The sequence below is a fragment of the Octopus sinensis genome, linkage group LG5 (genome assembly GCF_006345805.1).
Source record: "Octopus sinensis linkage group LG5, ASM634580v1, whole genome shotgun sequence".
Classification (NCBI taxonomy): Eukaryota; Metazoa; Mollusca; class Cephalopoda; order Octopoda; family Octopodidae; genus Octopus; species Octopus sinensis.
Genome location: NC_043001.1, coordinates 42,930,537 through 42,943,295, shown reverse-complemented (window position 1 = coordinate 42,943,295; position 12,759 = coordinate 42,930,537). Strand labels below are relative to the sequence as shown.

Sequence of the window (12,759 nt, the reverse complement as noted above, 5' to 3'; positions counted from 1 at the left end):
CCAGCTACTGACTTGGTAACCTAGGTAACAGAAGTTATCAACTACTTCTATTTTTTCCTGCTACAATGTGACAGAAGCTGTTTTCTGCACATTTTCAGTGTTTATTGCCCCTGTGCATCATCTACACACAAAAATTATTTTCCCAGTTAGCTTCCCTTTGATATTGCTGCACCTCTTATGTGTCCTTAGCTTACACTGGATACATCTTAAGGAGTGTCTACCTATCCTTTTCTACAGATTGAACAAGGCCATCTACCTGAAGGGATTTGGGATTTGCCTGCCTTCCTACTTATTAAGACTTTGGTTTTAGCTAAGTTGACTCTAAGGCCCTTCAATTCTAATCCTTGCTTCCACACCTGAAACTTCTCCTCTAGTTCTGGTAGCGATTCAGCTATTAGAGCAAAGTAATCAGCATAGAGGAGCTCCCAGGTGCATCCTGTCTTGAATTCCTCTGTTATTGCCTAGAGGGCTATGATGAATAAGAGGGGGCTGAGGACTGATCCTTGGTGGACCCCTACCCCAACCTGGAATTCTTCACTATACTTGTTGCCAACCTTCAACTTACTGACAGCATCCCTGTACATGGCTTGTACAGCTCTCAATAACCACTCATCTATCCCTAGTTTCCACATTGACCACCAGATAAGGGATCGGTGTCAATGAAAGCCAAGTACAGAGGTTTGTCTTTGGCTAGGTATTTCTCCTGCAGCTGTCTTATCAGAAATATAACATCAATAGTACTTTTCCCTGGCACTAACCCAAACTACATCTTGTCTAAACTAACTCTCCCCCTAATTAGTTGGGCTATGACCCTATCTGTGACTTTCATCACCTGATCCAACAATTTAATACCTCTGTAATTATTTGTATCTAATGCATCGCCTTTACCTTTGTAGCAGTTGACTATGGTGCTGCTACACCAGTCATTGGGTATGACTCCTTCATGTATCACCTGACTGACTATATGGGTGACTAGACTATAGCCTACACCACCAGATATTTGAAGCATCTCTGGGGTGATTCCTGATGGGCAGGGGGCTTTCCTTGTCTTCTTACCCTTAATTGCTTTATCAATCAAGGTACTGTCAATTCAGATAGCTGGTCCCTCTGTTGGGTTGACCTTTGGCCAAACTCTCTTTCTCCCATTCATTCTCTTCATTTCAACCTTTCATAGTGGCATCTCCAAGTCTCTCTCTTTGCAGCCTGCTCCATACATGGGTTCACATTTGATGATGTCAAATCTATCCTTAGATATGGTAACAATACCAGAAATGTTGAAAAACAGATATCTAAGTTTGTGGAAAATCTTAATGTGATAGAGCAAAATGGATTTCATTTTTGAAATCAGCACCCCAGAATTAGTAGGAAACATGTCTCCAACATCAGACAACAGATCCCTGTTACCCAGTGTAATTTATATAATGTATATAATTTATATAAATTACATATATATTATTTTTATAACAAACACATAATTATCACTGCCATCATTGGCTGGATGTCCACTTTTACAAGCTTGCATGAGCCAAACAAAACCTATTGAAGCAGATATTTTTTGGAAAGTGGTGATAGAAAGACTAAGAAGTGAGTTAATATTTTCCCTAGCTTTGGATAATGAATTTGATGGCCAGACATGCTTTTGTGGAGGAGTGTAAATATTTGTGTATGTGTGTATGTGTGTACATTGTTTAATGTACACTGTATAAAGATAGGAGCTACTAATAATTTGTTACAATGAAAACATGAGGCTAGACAGGTTTTTATAATGTACTTTGTGTCTCCAAGCAATTCTCAGGCTCTGAGCACAGTTCTATCTGAAAACCAGGACACTTGTACATTAAAAATCACAAGAAAAAATGAAAAAAAAAGGAGGTTGCAGCCCCCTACTATAACAATACTCTAGCTAACAGAAGTTTCAAAGATAAGATATATTACAAAACTTCAAGTAAAAATATGAAGCTTAAAAATGGACCCCCATCGCTACTCTAAATGCTAATAAAGACAAGAAATTCTTGTCTCTTTTAGACAAGCATTTCCTAGTAAACCATAAATACAGGAAGATTTTTTTAATAGATGCACAATAAAAATGTCATATAGCTGCTTTCTCAATATGGGGAACATCGTCACTCATAAGCATCATTAAGAGTGTAATCCTAGTTGTAACTGTCTAGACCTTGAAGCTTACCCATTTGATCAGGCATGTATGATAAACTCTGTCATCTATGAGGCAGAAGTCACAGTAATGCTTCAAGATAACGTAACTGAAAAGAAAAATTAGATCAGTTTATGCAAAGGCAATTTCAAAAGACACAAGTCTTCCTTCCAGCACATTGACAAAAGTAAAGCCACTAAGTTGGTTAGCCACATATGGGGTTTGAAGACCAACAACACACCACTTATAGAGAATTGTAATGAAATCCATGCTATATGTAAATGGGTCTAAGAAATGTAACTTATGCATAACTGAAATATTGCACATTCTTTTTCAATCCAAGAATTCCACCACACTATTCCAGACCCAAAATGTTCAGCAAATGCAAGCATATGGACAAATTTCTTTTGGCACACTGGAAGACACCACCCTCTCACTGAATGGAGTACTTTTTTGTTGATCTTACCTTAACAGAACAGTGAACTATATATCTTTTATCTTTTTATCTTTCATTTGTTTTAGACATTTGACTGTGGCCATGCTGGAGCACTGCCTTAAAGGGATTTAGTAGAACAATCAACCCTAGAACTTATTTTTTAAAATCTAGGGCTCATTCTATCAACCTCTTTTGCCAAACCGCTAAGTTACGGAGACATAAACATACCAACAACAGTTGTTGGGGACAAACACAGACATAAAGAGACACACACACACATATATATGACATGCTTCTTTCAGTTTCTGTCTACCAAATTCACTCACAAGGTTTTGGTTGGCCTGAGGCTGTAGTAGAAGACACTTGCCCAAGGTGCCATGCAGTGGGACTGAACCCTGAACCATGTGGTTGGGAAGCAAGCTTCTTACCACAAAGTCATACCTGTACCTACATATATATGTATATATATATATATATATATATATATAAGAATACACATACACACACATAACAAAACAGGCAGGAGAAAATTTTTTGGTATTAGCTATTTGCCATTACATGTGTTTCATTTGCTAATGGAAATTACAAAGATTTACATATTAGACAGACGTGTAAAGAATTTCCTATTAGAAATTCATTAGATAGAAAAATTTTTAATACTTAAATTACATTTGGATGAAGCGTTTATATTTGGATATTAACTAGGAGCATCACAAATAGTCCCAGTAAAGGAAAGAGGATAAATTTGTCTGCAGAAGGGAGCTTCCAAGGGCAGCCAGTCTTAACTTCCTCTTTGTGGCCTGGAGGACTATGATAAGCAAGAGGGGCTGAGAACCAATCCTTAGTGAACTACCTGTACACTAAGTTCCTTGTTATACTCATTGCCAACTTTCACTTAACTACAGCATTCTTGTACATGGCTTGTACATCTCTCATTAACTACTCATTTATCCCTAGCTTCCACATTGCCCACCAGATAATTAAGTGGGGAACCCAGTCAAAAGCTTTCTCCAGGACAACAAAAGCCAGGTACAAAGGTTTATTTTGGGCTAAATACTTCTCCTGTAGTTGCCTCATCAGAAAGATAGCATCAGTAATGCTTTTTCCTGGCACAAAACCAAACTGCATATACACTCTCTTCCTAATTAATTGAGCTATGACCGTTTCTGTAACTTTCATCACCTGGTCCAGTAGTTTGATACCTCTGAAGTTATTTCTGTCTAAAGTGTCACCTTTACCTTTGTAGCAGCTGACTATAATGCTGCTACACTAGTCATTGGGCACGACTCCCTCATGGACAACCTGATTAACTATATGGGTGACCAAACCATATCTCACCCCGCCAGTTATTTTAAGCATCTCAGCAGTGATTCCTGATGGGCTGCGGTTTTTTTCCTGTCTTCATATCCTTAATTGCTTTATCTACTAAGCTACACTTGATTCAGATAACTGGTCCTTCTCTTGGGTTCACATTAGGCAGACTCTCCTTCTAGTGGCATTTCTAAGCCTCTTTCTTTATAGAACCACTAACTGCAAGTGAGCCATCATCCATGAGAACACACTTCTCTTCTACAACATCATGGCTTTCTCTGACACACTGTCTTGCAATCCAAAACATCTCAAGCTTCTGGTCCTCATACCACAAAACATTGGCAGACTTCTTCCTTTCTACTTCTCCCCAGGCTAAGTATACCTGTCATCTAGCTATCTGATATAGTTCCTGCTACTACCATTCTTCTAGTTTCTTCACTCTAATGGCTCTGTCTACTACACTGTTCCACCATCATATCACCCTAGGTCTGGTTGGGACTTTGCACCAGCCATAGATTTGTTTTGTGACACTCAGTAAGTTGTCCTGTAGGAACTTCCAGCTGTCCTCTAGGTTACATGTCTGATTCCTCCTCCCTATGAAATGCTTCAATTAAGATGCCTCTAAATCTCTGACAATTTAAAATATCCTTAAGCTTCCAAATCCTTCTTTTCCAGAGAGGTCTGCTTTTGGAATCCTTCAAGCTTGAAGCTACTAATTACTAATCTATACTGAGGGGTACATTCTTCATTGGAGAAGACCTTTGCATTTATGAGCAACCAGGTATCTCACTTTGTAATCAATCTGGCTGGTGTGGTCACCCATTTGGTAGGTTATTATGTGAGTGACTGTCTTCTTGAAGTTAGTGTTGCAGATCATTAGGTTATTCACACCACAGAACGCCAGTAGCCTTATTCCCTCCTCATTTTAGGAACCAATTCCCTGGTCACCATGTACACCATGGAAGACACCCAGATGCTGCCCAATATGTCCAATGAAACCACCAGTCGTGAAGATAAGGTCACTATGTGTGTGTGTGTGTGTGTGTGTGTGTGTGCGTGTGTGTGTGTGTGCGTGTGTGTGCATGTATGTATAGAGAGAGACGCATGGCTTAGTGGTTAAGATGATGGACTCATTATCGTAAGATTGAGGTTTTGATTCCTGGACCGGGCAATGTGTTGTGTTACTGAGGAAAACATTTCATTTCATGTTGTTCCTGTCCACTCAGCTGGCAAAAATGAGTAATCCTGAGACAGACTAGCGTCACATCCAGGTGAGGAATATATATGCCATGGAAACCAGCCCTATGAGTCTATATAACTAGGGAAGGAACTTTACTTTTTTTTATGTATATATGTGTGTGTGTGTGTTTGTGTTAGTATGTGTGTGCATGTGTGTGTATGTGTGTATATATATATATATTGTTGCTACATACAGTAAATAAGATAACCAGACAACAGTAAAAACAATATAATGAACTAACAAATCTCTTTACACACCAACAATCAATTCTCCTTGTGAACTAACCAACTGACACCTTCCGACTTCACTGTGAACTAACATGAACTTCACTTGACTCCAAACTATGCTCATTGAACTTACATGGATCATGAGAGACACCTTAGCCAGTTAAAAATGAGACATACAGCAGAATGAAGGGTAATACCAATGGAAGTCTTCTATGATATGTTTGAAGTGTCAGCACCGAGAAATATTGAACCCTGTCAGAAAAGTGAAGGCAGAAGTTAGATACAGTGCACCAATTGCAATGAATCCATACATTCTCTGAAAATTTACTTATGTTCCTCCTGTACCTTTGCTACCTCTTTCTTTGCAATCTGCCTGGATGCTTTGTAAGTTTCATGCACTGCATCTTTTGCTAATATACTGCTAACTCTCTACCAGTATCTGAACCTTTCTCTCTCTCTTTTCTCATTAATTACTTGAAAAAGCAGATGTTAAATTGACAAAGGTGGTGGTGAGGGGATGATGTTGATGATAATAAAGTGACAAGCAACAATGACAACGACAAAAACAACCATGATGATAGCACTCATGATGCTGATGATGAAGGTAATGAAATGATGAAAGTTCTCGTGAATGGATGGTAGCATTAAGAATGACAGTAGTTATTTAATACTAATGAACAGAGTACATTTTGTTTTCTAGACATGTTCATTGTCATTTGTACATTTAGAAATTATAAAGATAAATACCTAACAGAACACTATCTATTGAGATTGATATGAAAACAGAATAGCTTAATAAATATGACTTTGTGTTATCTTACATAACTTCAACATCTGATTTAACTGTTGTTCCAATTTATAATCAAGAAGAGCATACAATAACTTCTGATTAATTGAATATTGGCCACACTGAAATATCACCTTAATGTTTATTATTAAATATCAATTTTACATTAATTACTAGTCATTTGATATCCTTATGTCAAAATTCAGTAAAGACAAATAAATTGTAATTAATTGGAATTGCAAATCAAAGAATTTCTATTCTTAATTGCCTCTGATTAAGTTCTCATCAAACTAGCAATGTGATGTACCAGTAGTTTAGCATACATGACAGTTATTTTAAAAGCTGAATCGTATGTATAATGGATCCTCAAGATAATTTCACACATGTCATCATTAGATAAATCACAATTGTACTAAAGGTGATAGTATAGCTGATATTACACAAATTGTGATTCATTTTCGGACGGCATTATATAAATTACATTATGTACAAGTGTTATACATAACAAACAATTATAATGGTTAAATTTAGAGAGCCTACACTTCAAAAGTCATGGAAGTAAACCTTGCCATCAACATTTTGTTTTTCCTTTGTCATGATACCTTAATTACAGCAGTTAATATAGATGGAAAAAATTTTATCAACATAAAACAATCAAAACACCTATTCAAATCTGAAACTGCCAAAATCAACAAATTTAAACAAGTAATGTCAAAGTTATAAAAAATTATCAATACAAACAAAATGCTTGTGTTATTTTTAATTATTCTTTAACATAGTGATTCAAACTATGTATAAGAAAAACCATGCTGAAGTATGATAAGTTACCATAGCATATCTTGATGGGTAAATGTACTCAAGTGAAAAAGATTGATTCATAAACAGTAGGCTCTGTTTTCTGAACACTGATAAGGACTGTGTCCCTGGTGAAGTTTGGAGTTTACTATACCTTCCCACCCTTTGAATTTAATAAAATAAGTATCAATAGTATACTAGATTTATAATCAATTACACCTTACCTTTACAAATTTGTGATCTTATATTTTGTGATCAATGCTATTACTCCATCAGTGATACAGCATTGTACCTTTAGGAAAATACCTGATACCTCTTGCCTTGCTGAAATGGCAGTAGAGTAAGCAAAGAAAAAGAGGGTTTTTTTGTGCAAACTTGATGGCTTACATTGCTATGGGAAAACTCTCCCACATGAATGAATAACAGAATGGTTGAATAAGGCTTTGAAGGTAAGTACATAAATTACTTCTAATAGGAATAATAATTATGGAGTCAAGACATTATAAGTGAGAAGAATTCAGAAGATGAATATTTAGAATGCATACAATTTAGTTGCTTTGTTCTTGTTCTTAATCCTATAAACAGCCCTAAGTAGAGCTATGATCACAAGTATTCCTACCATGATCATCCTGTTCTTATAGGAATTCGTAGGACATTTTCCAGAGTGCTTTTCTCATTCTGAAGATGCTAAAATGCGATCTCATTCTGAAGATAGTAAAATGCGATTTAAGGAAAATTTAGCTGCTATAATTTTAATATGTATATAATGCTAGAAAATATTGTCTTCTGTATCTCAAAATTGAGACAGTGTTAAGATTATTGTAACATCTAATGTTGGTTCTTTGTTAATAGCATTCAAGACTCTCATTATAACAGTCACAGCTGTTTTATTATTTGCGGTTTCAGTTATTTGTCCACACAATGTCTTTTATGCTGGTTTGGCAAATATATTTCTTTCAGATGGTATACATGTATACTTAGTAACATTCTAACATCTGTGCTCTTAATGATAGCTGGATAGTTATCTTTAATTGTTCTGTCTGTCATGTTTTTTATATATTTATGTTTAGTCAGTAGAAGATAACAATGTGTTCTTTGATTGATCAAATTTCTCCTTAAGACTATATTTTGAAGTAATTTGTGATTCCAACAGCTTCATAGTTTCTAGTAGCCAGTGCTTAAAATAAGGATATAACCAAAAGACTTTCTATTGTTCTTTCATCCCACTTCCCCTTCTACAGCCTTTTGTTTTGTTTATTCAATTGGCATTAAGGTCTCTAGGAAAGGTGTTTTACAAAATATTGTTTATCATGACTAAAAATATTCTCTTTAATTCTAAACTTCATTTGCTTTGAAGTATTGATGAGGTACACTAATCAAAATTGTTCCCATATTGAGAAGAGATAAACACTATTGAAAAATGCTTAATTCAACCAAACAAAGCAAAGATAACAACTCAAAAATCAATAAAATATTTGATGGGAAATTGATTGATATACTGAAATCTTAATTAACATTTGAAGGAGACAATATGGTGATGGTTAAAAAAGAAACCAATTTAGCAGACACACTTCTCTCTTTAATTAACTTCATAACTCTTGTTTCATTGAGCTGCTGGCTCAGGGGTGCTGAGGCTAGACACAATAACAAAGAGGAAAAAGCTAGAATGTGTCAGTGTTACTAATATTACTCTTGGAATAGATTAAGTCAAAGTCTCTTTCACATTCTTTCAATTTTTTCTTGAAAGGTTCTTTTTGTAAGTAGGTTGTAAAAGTGATTACTCTATAATTTTAGGCATTAGTTATGTCACTGTATTTGGGAAGTAGGCTGATATTTGTTGTTGTTTGTTCCTTCTCGAGCCATACCTGGCTCATAAGGGCCGGTTTCCCAGTTTCTTGGCGTATAGGTTCCCCACCTGGACGGGACGCTGGTCCGTCGCAGGTGAGCTGCAAGATGCAGGAGGGAAGAGTGAGAGAAAGTTGTGGCGAATGAGTCAGCAGAAGTTCGCCATTACCTTCTGCCGGAGCCGCATAGAGCTTAGATGTTTCGCTCATAAACACACACATCGCCCAGTCTGAGATTCAAACCCGCGATCCCTCGACCACGAGTCTGCTGCTCTAACCACTAGGCCATGTGCCTCCACTAGGCTGATATCACTTGTAGCAAACCAGATTTTCAATCAACTGATTACTGAATACACTTGATGATGTCACTGGCTGGATTACTGATAGTTGAACTAAAACCCTTTTAACTGATCTGGGACAGGTTTCTTTCAAAAATTGGTGTCACTCTCTATTAGACTTCATCATTTGTGATATTTCATTGCTGATGTACATTCTTGTTTAAAAACCAAACAGGAATGCACATTCCTGTTTTCTTTCTATGTTATTTTTATTACTCTTATCAAGCCTGCTACTTTGCAAATGTTTTCCCATAATTCATTGATTGTGTGCTTTGTAATGTTTATTGTTCTGGTGGTTAAGCTGGCCAAAAAATCTCTATGCACTTTCTTTAAACATCTTCTAATGGCTAAAGATTAAAGCCTTTTCTCATACCTTTGTATCCTTTCTTTTGTTTAATATTTTGTTTTAACACTACTGTTCTTTTTGTCATCTCGTTTGCGTTATGGTATTGCCTGATTTTCTTAGCTTTTTTCTTTTCTTCTTCTTTGTCTTATATCCTTACTTGTATTCTCTGTTTCAGTTTCTAGTATGAGTGTAGTAAGATCTTTTCTCACTTTAGTGATTTCCATTATTCTGATTTTGCCTGCTAGGAGTTTATCACTGGTGTTTCTTTTGTTGTCATTTCTATGTGTCATTTTTCATTTACCATTTATATATTCGTTGTATACATCAAATGGCTTAGATCCGTGACATTTATTCTATAATCTTTGATTATTGATTCATTGACATTCTGCATGGCCTTTTCAACTCTTTTGTCACAGGTGCCTTTGGTATTGACTTTCTGTTACAAGCATTTTATTGTCTCAGTGTATCCCAACTGCTGATCAGGTTGTCTTTCATTTGTCAACAAATTGCCTGTTTGATTGTCATTATCTGTATGCTTTTATTCATTGAAGCCTAAGGAGATTGATTACATTTACCTACACCTGCTTACCAATTTAAATATAGTTGTATGAGTTTGAATTTCTATGGTTATTCATATTATGTCATCTCGTGGTTGTCAATTGTTTGGCCATGTATACTTAGTCTGGCAACTGCTATTTCATAATTTCTAGTTTCACAGTTCATACATCATATTAATAGCAGTTTGCCATGGTATTTTAAGTTCACCTTGAAGTTGTATCTAACTACATCTTTACACTGTTCTTTATATCATCTAAGTTTCTGTGTCTTTGTAAATTCTACTTCAAATGTTATTCTCCTTGAGTTTCAATCTGAGGCATCGAGTGGTTCTCTTTAGTATTTATCAGGTCAATAATAGAATAAGATCAATACATACCTGTCATCTCACAACCTGCTAGCAATTACAACTGCTGTCAACATGTACCTTTCACACCTTATGTGTGCAAGATTTATCCTAAGTGAAGAAATCTTTCACATGCAAAGTGCAGATTTCACATGTAATCTAGTTGTCATGTAATTATTCATTTGGTACTCCTCAGCTTCTGTTATTGGACATATTTTCCTTGCATTCAAAAGAGATTTTCTCTTGTGGTTTACTCATTTATCCATGGAACTTAAAGAGTTTTACTTACATGATGTCAGGTAATATGAACAGTGGAAACCATTACTCTACTCTGTATAACACAGTCTTTAACTATCAATATAATTAGTACTATCACAATGAATGATTTTTTAAAATCCCTGTAAATAACATGCCTAGCAATAAGATCAATTAGTTTTTCTCTCTGTCTTCCTTTGTTTATTTTTTTGACCTTCAGTGTCAAAACTGATAAAGAGACAGACAGAGCCTTTTTACTACTGGAACACAAAAAAAATCATATTTTTGGGAATTATGATATATAGAAGGATACTAAATACAAGGGTCAGCATTAAAAAAATGGTTTTGTACACATTTTCTTTGTTACATGGAAAAAGAAAAAGCCAAGTAATTTAGCTTTTATATTCAACTAATTAGAAAAAAAAAGACTAGATACACAGACTCTGAAGGTTAGCTCCCCACTTAGCTGTAATTATTATAAGGCTATAAGTTCCAGCAATGAAAGATGTTCCTGGGATTTACTGATAGAGGAAATGAATGATGGATCCATTTGTAAAATAATATTTTTTACCACTAGATGGCTGAAATGAATAAAAGCTGATATAAACTGACATTCTACCCTAAATGGGAAAATATATTTCAACTGCTTAATACTGCACAATCTGTGAAGAATCCTAACATATAACAACACTTGATAGGTAAATTTAGAGGAATTGTGTGTAAAGTTGCTGAACTACTTCAAATAGCAGCCAAAACTCACTCAAATTACTTCCTACTATCTTCAAAGATGGACAGTATTGGACAATGTTGTCATAAATATGCAGAAATTTGGGATGGTCAAGATGAGTGACCTTGATAGTGGATCCTTTCACTAAGGCCTGACCTAGGGCTAGCAAGGAATGAAAGGGAAATATGAGAAATGATGTGTATTTCAGCTATTGATGACATATTTCTTACATCTAAATATGTTTGTTTTCCCAACCTAATAAAGCCTTGTCATCAATAATTCTCTCTCCTTCTTCGCATATATATATATCTCTCTCTCTCTCATATAAGTGCACCCAACATATACATGTATTACACCTAATCAGAAACTAACACAAAGAATATATTACAAAACACCCACAAATCTAATAGCCACAGAACACACTTCAAGCAACCAATGTAATATACAAATTTCAATGTAAACATAAAAATTGAAACTGTTTCATTGAACACACAAGTACAAAACTTTCTCATCAGTTGACTATATCAAGGAGCCTTTGTAATATATTTTCATACAAAATGCAAAGCAAAGCTAGACAGAAAAATATCAGCTGATAATACTATCAACTTATAAAGAATTCCACCAAAAACAATAAAAATTCTTAGTTGTGGAAGCTAACAAAATATAGACTAAAATTCAATACACAAATGCAACACATAGAATAAACTAGGTAAATAAAATGGAATTAGTAGTTAAACAAACTGTTAATTCAGTGAAGAACCTTTCTTTCAGTTACATCACTGTCATGATCACTTGATGTCTACTATAAAAATATAGCAACAAAAATTGCCACTATCATCATTTCACTTACAAGATTAGACTTAGTAGGTCTAGAAATATTAATTAACTTAGGAACATATTCATTCAAAATTAAACATAAAGGACTAGCAAGCTTGTAGGAAGAGTCCTTAATAAAGACTAAATCGAAATGCTGTCATGTCTTTGATACAATCTGTTTAAAAGAAAAATTGTGTGTGTGTGTGTATTTATATATATATATATATATATATATTCATTTGAAGCTCAGAAGTTTCTTGCAACATAGGATTCCTCAGGTGATGAAACGATGAATGGAAAAACTTGACTGATGAACCAATAAATAACAACAAACACAGCAAATTATTTGAAATATTTTTTAAAAAAGAGTACAGCAATGTGAGGTTGCCATGCTGTTGATGGTTGAGGAGAAAAAATTTCTATAATAACTAAACTACATGTCACTTATGCAGGGTGTGGAATACATTACTATGAGAAAGTCAGTGGTGGTTAAATATTAATACAACAACAAAGAAGAACCATTATTGTATGGTGTTACATGATGCCTGAGATCAATGATCTGTATGATCAGTTTGCAACAGAAA

The 12,759-nt window shown here is 35.1% G+C and overlaps 1 protein-coding gene across 1 annotated transcript in view; it reads right to left on the bottom strand.

Annotated features, from left to right (window-relative positions):
• Window positions 1–12,759, bottom strand: part of LOC115211679 — a 226,936-nt gene that overhangs the window by 151,498 nt on the left and 62,679 nt on the right. The gene's annotated exons all lie outside the window — the stretch shown is intronic.